Here is a 13,181-nt window from a genome sequence, read left to right as displayed (position 1 = left end):
TTTGCGCACTAGTTTTTTCATTAACTTTTCTCAAGTAATACAAGCACTGAATATGTAGCTGGTTCTCTCTAGAAGGGCTAAATAAATTCAATATAAACACGCAGAGGAAAAACTTGAATCAATAAAGTGATAACTTAGAAGTACTAGAATTAAGCCCTAAAAACACTTGGGAAATTATAAAATTACTTTCTCCTAGTTACTTTGCTGAAAAACATTAGAAGTACTGGTAGGATGTAGTAGAAGTACAATTTTTCCTCAATCGGATATAGGACAAGGACTTCTATAAATTTCCTCGGTACATTTGACCCAAATGCTAGCTCATACTGTTAAGAAGCAATCATTTCCTTTGGGTGGAATGTTCATTATCAATGTTAATGATTTCTGTATTTAAATTAATTCATTGAATCATGATATTTTCGGCATTAATAGACGGAGATATAAATACTTATAAATACATAGAAATTATGGTGACCTTGGTTTTCCCGGAAAAGTACTGGAGGCACCGTAAAAATAATCCTAAAAGTTTCGTGAAGAATTCTTTTCGTTGAGACAATTCTGACTGAATCTTCAGTACTTTTCCCTGAAAATGAAGGTCATTCCACCATTACGAAAAAATTTCGTAATTTTTCGAGTATTTTTCTCTCCGTATAATTCCCTCCATGCGAAATCTTTCAACAAAAACAATAAATTCAAATTGCCGTGCATTTATGACTCAAAAGGTCACACAAAATATATTAAAAATATCTTTTCGATACACTAAATGGTTTCCCTCTTGTAAGTTATCTAGCCCATAAAATGAGAGTATAGAAAAAACATAACCATCCCTAAAAACACAGAATCCTAAATTTTTTTACAACCTCACGTAAATCATTGACAGTAAAAAAAAAACATTGCAAAAAAACATTGCACCCCCATTTTTCTTCAACGTGAAGAAATAGGTTGAAGAGACTAGCAAGCCATTCAGAGGCTATAACTCGTGCGTAGAGAAGCTGTTGGTGGTTTTGTAGAAGCCAGAGGACAATTAATGCCGAGCGGAGAGATGCATTTACGGTTTTAATCTTCTCTCCCCCGGCTTTTTCCCGCAGGAATTCATGGGGTTCTATAGAAAATGTGAGAAAAAGAGGGAGACGCAGAAGGAAGGCTCTTGGAGTATATAAGGGATACAGAATAATATCCCGCTGGTTATATACACCGGCGTTCAACATTTTCTCGTTTTCATTTTCATCCGCGGAAAAACGCCACATACGGATACCTTCGTGCCAGTTGCACACTCCTTTTATTTTTATTTTTTAACATTTATTTTTATTCCCTGTCTGTCTCTTTAAATACGAACATTGGCCTTCGCACTCCAGTTGAAAAATTTCCGATATTTTTCAACCGGACCATATGCCACGTACAGCAACGACTGCATGACTTCTCGTTGTGATTTTTTTCCCCCCATTTTTTTACGTTTAACTTTCTCTCTCACTCTCACTTGATTTTTTCTCGCAACAATAGAAAATCGTTTATTTACGTTTATCGTAACCGTCGAGTGCGGTGGGAATATGAAATAGTGGGGAAATAGAAAAATAACCCCCGTGAATTATGCATTGAGTTATTGAGATTCCCGTTGCTCCTGTCTCGCGACACTACCACACGTATAACCGGACGGTTTTTTTAAATTTATTCCGGTGTGGTGGAAGTTATCAAACACCTAAAACAGCTGGTCATAGGAATAATAAGGGGATTTTATTCGTCAATTGAAAGGAGAGTAAAGGGTTAAAGTTGATGTGTTTTTCAATATGGAGAAAAATATAATTGGCACTTGATCGGGCCCAGACAGAGATCGACAACTAATACCATTTTCATCATTAATTGATTAATTAATTGAATGATGCCGATTAGTTGGGCGAACTGAATAATATAAATTTCTTAAGTGACAGCTCTTTCAGTAAACAAAATTTTACATATCATTATTATTTATTTTTATCAATTATTATTTGTATTGGTTTAATTTAGTTTTTAGCGCCATTTACTGTTTTAAAGAATGGAATCAAATATATTTTTCTTTGTACTTGATTGAACGATGTACGTTATACTTTATTCAATTGTACAGGTGGGTACAATTGGTACATACTTCCCAAACTCGAAAACTTGAAAATTATTATGGAAAAATAATATCTGAATTATTGAGATGGGGTTTTTTACTCATGGCTAGTTTGATGAGCCGAGTGAAAGGCAAATATTCCGCTTAAGGAGTACTGTATCGTTTGAAAATGTGCGATTATCGGTTAATCATTTGTTTTTTCTATAGATTTTATAGATTTCATTCTGAAAATATCGATATACAATGCGACACCGATTATCCGGTGATTTTTGTTCTGTCATTGAATTAAAGATAGCAAATAACGATTTAAAAAAGTTCTGCCAGGTGCGCGTAGCGCGCCTCTAAAGTACTAGTTTTCCTTCTATATATTAAAAGAACAAGGGTTTTTTAATTTGTTTTCGACTTCGATATTCGACTGCTTTCGACGGCAATATTCGATTATTGCTCAAGGATCGATTTTCATCTTAAAGATCGCCCAGAGCAATGCGGCTGAGACGATTTTATATTTTCAATTTTAAACATATGCCGAAAAAAACTAGGAGATATTCTCAGTTAATTCTCATCACTGAATTCATATTCAAATAATTTTTTTTACGAGATTTAATGAAGAAAAAATATATTGACTTTGCTGTAATGTCAGTAATTCATCCACTGAAGTTTGCCATAACCGCAAATGAAAGGCGTTCGAATTCGAATATTGAATCATTTATCACTTAGCGATTGAGTACAATCTGACCGAACAATAATGGACCCAGTGAATTGCAGTATATTATCGGCAAAATTAATTGAAATTCAATCATTGATAAACATCAATTTCACAATTAAGCCAATGCCTATTTTGATTGTTTTTTTTTCGATTATGTACCAAGTTTAATAGTTACCGAAGAAAATGTATCATTCGAGTGTGCAAATACCTGAACAGCAAAGCGCAATGATTTTTCGCAATTTCTCGGCAAATTTCTGCTTTCTTGTGGACTTGATCGACTCATGAACGCCAATCGATTAAAATCGACCGAAATTTTCATTATCTCGACTGATGAACGCCAATTGCAGTAAATTATCGTCAAAATTCATTGAAACTCAATCATTGAGTAAAATCTATTTCGAAAGTAAACCGGTACATATTTTGAATGTTTTAAAATTTTAAATATCATTCGAGCAGCAAAACCCAATGATTCGTCGCGATTTCTCTACAAATTTCTGTTTTTTTGTGGAAAACTTTTGTATCACTGTTTTCTGAATAAACTAACACTGATATTATTATATCATTCTCTATTCTATTAATGATCTGTTTATGTTCATCCCTTTTCATATTTTTCAGAATTGATTTCAACAGTTATTTACTTATGCAGACGATGTCACACAGAAAACGATAAAAAAAAACCAGACTAGACTGAAGACGCGGCCAAAATACTCAATCATTCGAAAGAGAAAAAGAGAAAAGGTATGAGTGTGAGTGAGGGTGAACGAATAAGAAATAAATAAGTATAATTAATGCAATATGTCAACTCTATTCTCTTGTGTCTATCTCCGTCTGAGTTTTTGAAGAGAATATGGATTATAAGCCACAGATAATCAAAATATAAGATTTTTATATTCATATAATTCAATTGCTTACGACAGAATTAACCAAATTAATTATAAATGATTTGTCTAAACTGAGAAAAAGAAATTATTGTATTTATCAATTGAATTTAATTAAAGAAAAAACATAAATTATTGATAATTCTGTTAGATATTTAAGATTCTTTTAATATTAAAATTTCATATGTTAAATGATAACACCCCATACGTATAAGCTTAGGCGCACGGAGCGCGCCATAGTAATATCAAATTTCATATTGAATAAAAAAATTAAATCATTTTATCATCGGTCTTTACGTCTAATACAAATATGAATCACATAGTTATATATATTGTGATTGTTTTAGAGCACTACAGCGCAAATTATCCATGGACGTACGCGACTGCGCATGGACCTAGTTATGATTAATTCAAATGTCGATAAAACGACATAAAAATGAGAAAATCGTAAAAAAATAAGTTCCACCATAAGTTGTCCTTATGAAACATAACGCTCATAAAAATAGCAGTGAAACACCTACGACAATGGAAGGTGCAGGAATAAAATCACCTTTAAAAAATGTCTCGAACCTTAATTATGAAAAAAAAATATAAAAGAAATGATATCACTGGAATGGACATCGTTATTGTCTTCTTGTCAAATAAAATGATAGATCATAACTATTCTTGAGAACGGATGAAATTTCGCCATCAACATTGCCTGAAACTCTAACAAATAATACAATCGCATACTGAAAAAAAATAATAAAACCCCCCAAAAACAATTGGAATGTTTTCTTTTTCTCATTTAAAACCATTCACATAAAGCCTGGAATAACAGCCAAATAACAACGAAGGAAACGAAACCTGCCACTCTCCCATACCTGTGATTATTTGCAAACCCCATAAAAGCACGGAAATCTCCTTTCATACTGAAATTTAAAATGAACTCCTCTTTCACCCGGAAACCTATAAACAATAAATCTCCAAGAATGATAAAGGATTATACACTGTCATAAAAAATGAAATACATATTCTAACCCTAAAAAAAGAGATCACATCAGGACTAGAGAACAAAAAACTCGTACAAAACAAACTGGAGGTAACTACAATCATAAAAAAATCCATTCGGTTAAATTTTACCGTTTTTCCCAGCCTTTTTCATTTTCCCCACTGTCTTAATGTGTTGTCTTATAGGATTTATAAAAAACAGATTCGTAATCAACTTGAAAAAAAAATTGAAAGCCATGTAGCTTTCGTTCCCGTGGGCAAACTGTCCCAATTTCACAGAAGTTGGTAAATAAAAATATGATTTTAAAAAAGTATCAATTTTTTTTAGAGGGCTCCATTTTATATCATCCTCCATGTATGATTCATGCGTCGTATTCACGAAACATAACAAATATCGGAAAGTGTGAGCTAATTGATAACTTCTTGCTCAAATCACTGTAGTAACAATTAAGACTATCGAATGTCTTTCTCCGATTATAGAATAATCATCTGAAATGATGAGCGTCTTATTGAAAAACATTGAATGATTATTAAATTCAACGTTAAATTGAACTTTTGAAAAAATTTATTGTTTCATTGGTTAACGACGAGGAAATTTAAAACTTTGTTAATTTCCCATATTTTGAAGATTTTTCCTTGAATTCCTTTGACTCCTTGAATATTCAAGAATTTAATTGACTCATCAGTGAAGAATTCTCCAGGAATTTCATGCCACTTTGTTGGCGTTAAAAATTTCGAATTTTTTCACTTCAAATGACAAATATAAATTTCCAACAGCGCAACTTCAGTTAGTATCTGTTTAATTACCATGGCTGAAAAGTTTTGTATTTTAATACATTTGTCGGGAATACTACAAGCTCACCCTACAAGCTTCAATTATTTCAATCAGGATCAATCATTGTTGAACTCATAAAATCCTATTCTAAAAGGGACAGGCTTGACACAATCGATTATCTCGAAAATCTCGAAATCATGAAGCCACGATTCCTTATTGGTCCGCCTAAAGTGGCGCGAGATTACAAAGTCGTAACTCTCTTACAGGAATCCTATTTTAAAAGGGACACGCTTGACACAATCGATTATCTCGAAGATCTCGAAATCATGAAGCCAGGATTCCTTATTGGTCCGCCTAAAGTGGCGCGAGATTACAAAGTCGTAACTCTCTTACAGAAAAAGTTTCATACCCGCGTGCTGGCGCACGATATGTTCTCCCGTAATTATGAAATGAGGGAGGTGGTCGACGGATGATCGAGGCTTCGCCAAAATCCGCATTCGGAGTCAGTTTTGATATTATAATATTTCAGGTTTCAATAACGATTGGTCCGGCACTCTTTGAATAACGGGGGTGGAAAATCAATAACAACTCGTTTTTCATTTCGCATGTGTCCAAAAAATTCATGTTCATCCGACATATTTTTTCACGTACAAACTATTTCAACATTACTGTTAATTTTTCAGAAAACTAGGCAGGGTAAAATCAATCAGAAACAATCGTGTGATTATCAAAGTCATCCTGGAGTAGAAAAAACGCGAAAAATCCGTGTGGATATTCATATTTATTAAGGATGGAGGGAAAAGCAATGAGAACTATATAAGAAGAGAAAAAAATAGGTGAGTCAAGCACATTTTGCTCTTAGTTTACTTATAATTTATACTTGATTCTGCTTTATTGCAGTTTTAATGGGGTAGATGATTTTTGAATTATAATATTATTGAGTTATAATTATAATATAATCTATATAATTATAATATAATATAACTATAATAATTATTGAATTTTGATGATTTTCTAAGAGTTTCGAGAATTTATATTCAGATGCATTCTTCACTACACTTATTGCCAACACCTGATCAATTTTTGTATCTACCTGTTGATAAGCTCTTGCACAAAATGCATTCCACAAAAAAAACAAAAAAGCAACAATTTTATTGTGGAATAGAGACATTGCAGATAATATGAAGGGTGTAGTGAGGGCGGGCCACCTCTACGACTCTTAAAGTCTAAATCATAGAATTTCCATTTTACGATCGCTCTAAAATGTCAAGAATTTGAGATTTTTTTGTATTACTCAATTTATTCCGATTCTTGTAACGCCATAGAAAATTACAGGTACAGCTAGAGTTATCACTAATTTTCTACTGCGTTTTTATGAACTACGCGAGAAAAGACTACCAAGCTCCACCAGATTTATATAGATGGAGAATTACGAAGGTCTGCTTTATCCTTCGTCCGGTAAATCCCAGGTATAGTAAACGTTACCAGTTGGTACAATAGTCAACGAAAAAGTTCCTTAATATCAGCAGAGAAATTCAAAAATAAATAATTCTAAGAAATTACATTTCTACAGTCGAGAGAATTATATTCGTGATTGAAAAAAATGATTATTGATTTGAGCAAACGTTTTCACGGCGCTACAAAGCTTTTTCTTCTATCGAGGAACTTTTTTTTTATGTAAGAAAAAAGTTTCTAAATCTAAGAAAAAAGAGTTTCTAAACTTAAGAAAACTAATTTTTTGATTTTACACAACTTGAATCTTGAAATTTTGAATCTAAAAATTTTTAGAACCTTTAAAAAAACGACCACTGAGAATAAATAATTAGTTCACCAAGTAAACTTACTAACTAAAAACAAATGCACACATTTCAAATGTAAATATTTATCTGAGTTACTTGGACCAAGTAAATTTTCTTAGATAACGTAAATTGATTTAGCAAAAGTACTTTCTGTTAAATCAATCGTCATGTGGGAATTAAGATTTTGCATATAAAATTACACTAACAATGTTTTTTAGCATACAATCAAGTGGAGAAAATCACTCATTCCGTATTTACTATTTCGACCAATCTATCTGAGAAAGTAACTCGGATTAAAACGGCAAACAGCTTATTAGACAAGAAATATAGGTAAGCCGTGTTTCTGAATGCAAGAAAAGAAGTAAAACGTGTACCCAAAAATTGATAATTTGAAAAATATCCTAAATGAGCTCGAATTGCGGAAGAAAAATGCAAAAAGTACATGGTTTACATGTTTTTTTGTATACTTTATATATCAATTGAAACAATTTTTGAAATTGTGGGGTAAAATGAACATGTTTTGAATATCTTTCTCGGATCACAGAATCACAGACTATCTAAAGTAACAAGTAACCCATTAAGATTCATTTAATTATTGACACACTGAATGATAAACTGTTGATTAAAAAAAAAAATAATTTTAAAAATTCTTTAACGACGTAGTGAATTCAGTGAAAGGACACCATTGAAGCACAGCCAATGAAAATTTTAAATCCACTCGATGATGTATAGTATTACTAGAATTTTTTTTGCATTTTTCACCGTTTTATTATTTTTGGAGAATCCCACCCGCCAGTCTACCAATTCGCTGAGTTCCAAATGATTCATTCATCTATTTATATTACCCCAGATGTCCTTATCCCCCGCATCCCGTATCTTTTATATATTTTCCGATGGGAAAAAGGCGTGGCGAGATAAGAGATAAATTCGATTCGCTCTCTCGTCGCTCTTCATTCTATGTTTGGCATTACCATCTCTCATGAGGGAATTCCAGGACGTGTGTTTCTAGAAGTGTCGACACTGGTAATCGAACTTCTCTTCACTTTGACTCTCGACCTATCAATCCTGAAAAGGTGACCGGAAGAAAATCAATTGGTTCTAGTTGTCAAGAACTTGAAACTGGCGGAATGGTTAAACTATTTTATGGATATTCTCAACTTAAGCTATTTATCGTTTCCTAATGTTCTATCGTTACTTGATTTTTTGATATTGTTGCGTATTCATCCATTTCCCCCTTCTAAGCTAGGTTCAAGTACGACCATCTCTTTCTTTTGATTTTGTCTTTGATCTTTTATTGAATCGTTGACATGTCACTTCTTTTCGATTAATTATTTGAATTCCTTTTCCCCTTACTTTCAATAAACTTATTTAATTACAAAACCGAGTCTGATTTCGCAATATTGTTATAATTTACCATGGATTCAATTGATTTCATGAAAAACAATAGGATGGAGTAATAATCAATGGCAAAATTTGCATTGACAGACTTATGAAAAGAGCTGGAAACGTTTCAGTAATTTATTCATTGATAAATCTTGCCAAAAGAAAAAAATAATTGATCAATTTTATGAACGAATGGAAATTTGTATGGTAACGGGACCCGGTCGTAAGAATTATTCAATTTGTAACAAAAAACAGAGATAAAGATAAGCCTGTACTCTTTGCTATCAACTACCACAACATTCTATGTTCTTTCTCATTTACTTTGTATACATATTTATATCAGTATGAAGAAGGAAGAAATTATTGTATAGAGATGCGCCATTTTATCCGTTGGATTAAAGTGCCTTTTTGCATGGTAATAACCATTAACCGGTATGGTGGCTATGGAAAGAGCAAAGGGAACACAGGATGGCAAAGATAATACCATAATTATATGGGGCCACAAAAAAGTGTAATGGGAGACCGTTAAAAAATAGGCAGGAAGAAATTCTGGGTGAAAATGGCTGGCATTGGTGGTTAATATGTGCGCCTGAAATTTGTGCTATTTTTATTATATAAAATCAAAGTTAATTCAATTTAATTTTGAAATTAAAATTAAAAGTTTATCAAAATTTAAAAAAAACCATAACTATTTTCGCATATCGTGATTAAAACATGCTGTAATGGTCTTGTAAATAAATCAATGATTTTTTACTTAGCAGCGTAGACTAAGTAATAGTGTTCTAAAATTTTTTTAGGAGTTTATTATGAATTCTTAATATGATCTGTTCAATCTTTCACGATTTTCGAAATATTCATGTTGTTTTACATCGGATTTATTAGAATCTTTGAATATTGTACTGCTCGTCAGATTTAATTTTTTATTACTTACGGACGGAAGCTGAATTCATCCAAATTTAGATTTCGAATTCCGGGTGTTAGTGTAGATAAATATTGTCTGATAAGTTTAAATATGCGATTCTTATATACTGTAGGTATATGTAGGGAAAATGGCGGTAATAATGAACATGCTTTTATTTGAATGCCTTTCACGAGTTACTCGGTTCCGTAAAATCATTTGTTCAACTGTTTAATAAGCTAGCAAATGATTATAAGAAAAATGGTTGAAGCACTGCCAATTTGGAATTTCCAGCTCATTCAATGATGTATACTACTATTACTTCAATTGTTATATTTTTGTCGCGCTAATTATTGACTTTTTTTTGAACTTCAAACTTTCGATTTTTAAGATTGGCTTTTATGCACAATCTTTTCGAGTCAGATCATCTGCATCTCTTTCGGGAACATAGAACGAATCGAATTTATTCGAATCTCTGTCTCATCTTTCCGCAGTTCTAATTAAACTGAATTTCTCCGTACATGAGTTAAGGAGATATCGGAGCAAAGCATTTAGCAGAGACATCCAGCTTTGTCGTTTCAGACTTTGATGTTGCCAGAGGACTGCTTAACGTATCCAAATTTCTATGAGACGTTGCAATATTCATCAGTCTTACCTGCAACGAAAAAATAAAAAATTTCTGTTAGAATTATCTAGCAGTGGAGTACTAAAAATCGAAGTCGAGAATAATTAACTGCATAATTACTTAATAGCTGGTTGTTTTAATGAATCAGTACCTAGGAGTGACTCTAATGAATTCAATTACTAATTCGATTTCCACAAAAGCTTGAATCATAGCCATTACACCATCGAGCGTTATGCTAACTATTCATTGCATAAATTCATTGGAGAAATTGAACAGGAGAGTTTAATCAGCCTGACTAGACAATTCAATAAAATAAACATCCCGTAATTCCAATATATAAAACGGTGTTCCTCAATTTTTCTGAGCATTCAAGTCGAAATCATTTTAATCGATATTTTATTGACTAGAGTCAGATGCCATACTGATTGAGATAGGTACTGTAAAATTAGTACACTCAGAGAGTACATCAATATTTTTATACCAGATTCTACCAATGTGTCTACGATCGTTCGGCTGAGGCTTGAAAAGCGCATCTGAATGGCCACGGTACTGACATAGATATCATTATTTCTGTGGAATCACCCAAGTATTCTTTACGTCGCTAGAATAGTGCAAAACAACCGTAAAAAATCGCCATATTGAATTGTTAAGGAAATAATATTTCTCTACGTATGGTGGTTTAGGAATAAAGAATAGACTCTTTCCAATGTTAATTTGAGCTTGAAAAATTTAGCGAATGTACTAAACATTAACCTAAAATTCATTGAAAGCTACAGTAGAATAGCCATAGAATGAGAGAGGGAAATGGATATCTTGAAGAAGGGGAGAATGAGCTACTCCACCCAGTGTTACCACTCCCAAACCACGGAAAACCCTGAGGAGGTTCTGCCCGACATTCTGAATTGCGTCCCCGAGGTAGCTCGCAAAATACCGTATGCATTATGCATAGGGTAAAAGAAGGGTGGCAATAGGTGGCGGTGAATAAGAGCAAGGGAGACAGCGAAATTGGAAATGGGTAACGATGAAGAGAAGTGGGTAAAGTGAAGTGGAGATGATACTTGTGCCAAGTGTGGCCCACGCCGTGACTCTCGCGACTGCATGTAATTTAATTTACGAGTCTCGTAAGGAACACAACCTGGAGCCATATCTTTTCCATCGGATATTCCAAGGAGCAATCATCAGTCTTTTCGGAAACTGTTTGTCTAGTGGCTTGCATTGTTTTCATTCCACCGTAGACAAAGATATCGAGATCTTTTGGACATTTTTTTTACGTCGAGGATTGATGTCCGGAGTTATTAGAGGAATATCTACTATCGCTGAAGATGTCGGGACACGGACTTTCGAGAGAAAGGTAGAGATAAAGATAGAGATTAGCTTATTTGTCAGAAGATATTTGTTTTCTAAAATTTTCGTGAGCTATGAAGAAGTTCTGAGAAACTATCAAAATAAAAATATATAAATATCAATTGACTCTACTATTGATTTTTAAAAATTCTGTTGAAAAATCCTGTAGAGAAAGATACTATATTAAGGATAATAATATAGTTCGAAAGTTATGCTAAATATACTATCGAAAAACGAAAATATTAAGATTGAAAATTTTAACTCTTGGTTTTTTCTTTCCATCTTCATTATTTTTTTTTTAATGAGACAAAAATATATAAAATATATACATATAAAATTTAAACAAAGGCTTCGATCAGAACCTAAAAGAGAAATCATATTTACCTTCTGAAAATTTGCTTAAGGTAAAGTCACGAAGACGCGTAGAAATTGAATGGAAAATTATAGAAATTATAATAATTATAGGCAGGAATTAAATCGTTCTATGCAGGATAATGTAAATACAATTCAAGAAGGTATGAGAAAATGATAAAATTTTTCAGTTGTATAATGTCACCATCTGCGCAGTTATGACTTTGATCACCTCCGTGGGACTTCACCGCCAAATTATTCAAATTGCCGTGTTGCTGACTTTAGTTCACAGTGCTCAGGCATTTGTAGCAGGTCTTCAACAACCTCACAATAGTACTCGCTGAATAATATAGCGACATTTTTTCCGAAATATACTCGCTCATAATTTATCATAAAAGTGTATCAGCATTTTGAAGCCTTGGGCAACATTTCATTCTTTACCGGTTTTAATTTCCCTTACACTCATTATGCTCTCTGTTCTCATTATGAGAACTTGTTTATCGGCGAAAAATTTTGGTAATGAGTATCTTCTTCACATATAATTTTGGCAAAACTGAATTAATTCTGTTAGTATAGAAGAGGCAGATTCGGGTTATTGAAATTACTCATATCGAACACGATCTGTTTTAAGATAAACATTACGGGAATTTAATATACAGAAATATGTACAATGCAACGTTTGTACATTCATTTTTTGGAGCCACGGTCATAAGAATGTAAAATCAAGTTAGATTTTACTTCAGAGATAAAATTCACTCAACCAATAAACGTTAAAATAGATTATTTCAGGTTCAACAAATTCACTAAATTCAACATTTAATAACAAAAGTAAGTAAAATGGAGAATCTACCATTGCGACGGACTCAATTAGGTGAAAAAAACCACTTTGAGGATGTGACCGGATGTAAAGATCATCTTATGATCTTTATGGGGTTCATAGACGAGGAGAAAAATACTCCTGCAAATCTAATATTTCGACAAAACTTAACCTAAGAAGTGGTTGAATGTCATTTCGTCGCACGTCTGACCCTCTCCTAAGTGAATGTAATTACCTCACCATACTCGGGCCAACGCCTGGCCCTAAATTGGTTGGTCAATAATTGGATCACTAATTAATAGCCGAGTCTTGGCTGAGTATTGACGAGCCAAGAATCGGTATCCCTATTCCGGGTCAACGCTTGGCCGAAGGTTGGCTATCGAAAGTTGGTAGAGCATCTCTGGCCCAACACTTCGTCGGTCGATGGTGTACTGAAGACTGGTACTCCATTGCTCGCTCATGACAAGAGAACTTATGCAAATGGATAAAGTACATCATAAGAGGAAATTTATTAATTATTAATTAATGC

At 33.1% G+C, this 13,181-nt stretch overlaps 1 protein-coding gene across 2 annotated transcripts in view; it reads right to left on the bottom strand.

Annotated features, from left to right (window-relative positions):
• The window catches only part of LOC105263931 (uncharacterized), a 252,497-nt gene that overhangs the window by 49,011 nt on the left and 190,305 nt on the right, over window positions 1-13,181 (bottom strand). Inside the window, exon 4 of one of the 2 annotated variants that reach the window (XM_011300463.1) lies at window positions 9,489-10,170. The exons of the other annotated variant lie outside the window; for it this stretch is intronic. The gene's annotated coding sequence lies outside the window, so the exon portion shown is untranslated. Of the gene's footprint in view, window positions 1-9,488; window positions 10,171-13,181 lie in introns of those variants that run through there. 2 annotated transcript variants of the gene reach the window in all.

Source organism: Fopius arisanus, unplaced genomic scaffold, assembly GCF_000806365.1.
Source record: "Fopius arisanus strain USDA-PBARC FA_bdor unplaced genomic scaffold, ASM80636v1 scaffold00017, whole genome shotgun sequence".
Lineage (NCBI taxonomy): Eukaryota > Metazoa > Arthropoda > Insecta > Hymenoptera > Braconidae > Fopius > Fopius arisanus.
Note: the sequence above shows the minus strand (reverse complement) of the source record. Positions and strands in the feature narration are given on the sequence as shown.